At 27.6% G+C, this 1,881-nt stretch overlaps 1 long non-coding RNA gene across 1 annotated transcript; it reads left to right on the forward strand.

Annotated features, from left to right (window-relative positions):
• Positions 1-222: 222 nt before the first annotated feature.
• On the forward strand, positions 223-976 carry LOC123717823. Its single transcript, XR_006754880.1, has 2 exons — positions 223-419; positions 748-976. It is a non-coding gene; the product is annotated as an uncharacterized LOC123717823 (long non-coding RNA).
• Positions 977-1,881: the final 905 nt, after the last annotated feature.

Raw genomic sequence — 1,881 nt, forward strand, 5'->3', positions numbered from 1 at the left:
TCGCACCAACAGCGCCCCCTTCGTCACTCAACTCATTTTTGGAATCTCATGGTATTTTGTTAAGCAATTTCACTTTACGTCTTGACAAGTCGAGGGAATTTGTAGCTCAATTACCAAGTGGGTTGTTGTCTATTAACATCGTGACAAATAACCCATTTTATTTATAAAAAGAGATAATTGTCAAAATGTTTATCTTATAAACAAAATATGTATTATTTTATTTGATAAAAAATAAAAAAATAGAATACTTACATCAAACATGTTTTGGAGGACCTAGTTTAAACTCAAAATAGATAAAAATACTTGTTTAATTTAGTGTAAATATAACAACGTCTTGCCAATAATAACCTTTTATGAATATTGTGAAGACGATATTGATTTTGACCGTAAAGCCCATCTCGCAAAGGGGCTAGTTAAAGGTAAGTAAAAAGTTTATTTATAAGTACATCTTAAGTTACGTGTTTTGCTTATAACTTCTAATTAAGAGTTTATATTTAGTATTAACTATAACCCGACAACTGACAAGCGTAGTGTTTGTGAGACACAGACAACTTAAAAATATTAAGTATGTTTCAGCACGAAACAAGGGATACCTAACATATACTACAAAATAGTTAAATATGTCATAATTTATTTTGTTTAAGTTTCTGTGTTTTATTATTTTCGTTAACTTTACAATAATTAAATTGCTACGCACCTACCAAATCTCACTATTTACAATTTTAACAGATAACCACTGTATTACAGCCATCAGAAGTAGTCGTCAAGAATGAGGAAGAAAATTGCCAACAATTTAAATGTTGAGAGAAGACGAAGAGAACGAAGAGATAGTATACCAAGACCACAAATCTATTTTGAATGCAGTTTGGACAACTATGATTTTTATATGAAAAATTGTATTACCATGTTTAAGATAATTGTGTACTTCATAATATTTTTTAATGTAATAATATAGTTATATTATTAAGATGATTAATTGAATTACTATTTATTCAATGATTGCCTACCAAAAACATACTAACCGAGTTAAATATATGGCTAAGCAGAAATTTAAAATATATAAGCAGTCTTACTTTATAGGTTAATATAAGAACAATATAATAACTTACACATTTAATTTAATGATTATAATAAACTTTTAACACACTACAAAATAATTTTCAGTAAAACAAACTCAAACTTCAGTATAATAAAACTAATTCAAACCCAGTCTCACATAAAGCTTATCAATAACCTCTACTTTATTTTGTAGACAAAAATATATTTTTTTATTTTGATATATTTTCTAATTGGTTTATAAAAACTAATAGTTATGAACAAATTTAAAGGTTAATGAGTATTACATTTATAATTTTAGTACACATACTTATAAAAATACTAATATTTTACAAAAACTCATCTTAACTTATTTATCATTTTCTGCTTGACTTATCTCTGCTGGAGATCATCACATGACATGATCAATACTACATCAAAAAATTGGTTGTGAGATAAAAATGATAAAAATTCAAAGAAGCTAAACATGTAATATGTTTATAATACATGTATTCTAGTTAAAAAAAAAAAACATGTGTGCAATTCACACGTGTTAGAAGTGAAACCTTCAAAAACAATGTTTTTATTATTAATAATATGTAAATTGGACGTTTTTCAATGTCTAAAAGTAGGATAAAACTGTTAATTAAAAAAATAACACACCACGCTATCTTACTAAAACGCTGTAATACGCAGCCGCATACAGTGTACAGTAAGCTCACGTAGTTTTCACATGCACTACACACGTTAAATGCTCAAATACAAGCACGTATTAAACAGTGTGCAATATACATACACACTGACATCTGCTCTCTCGCTCTGGCTCACAAATTACAGGCGACTATG

This window comes from Pieris brassicae, chromosome 13, assembly GCF_905147105.1.
Source record: "Pieris brassicae chromosome 13, ilPieBrab1.1, whole genome shotgun sequence".
NCBI lineage: Eukaryota > Metazoa > Arthropoda > Insecta > Lepidoptera > Pieridae > Pieris > Pieris brassicae.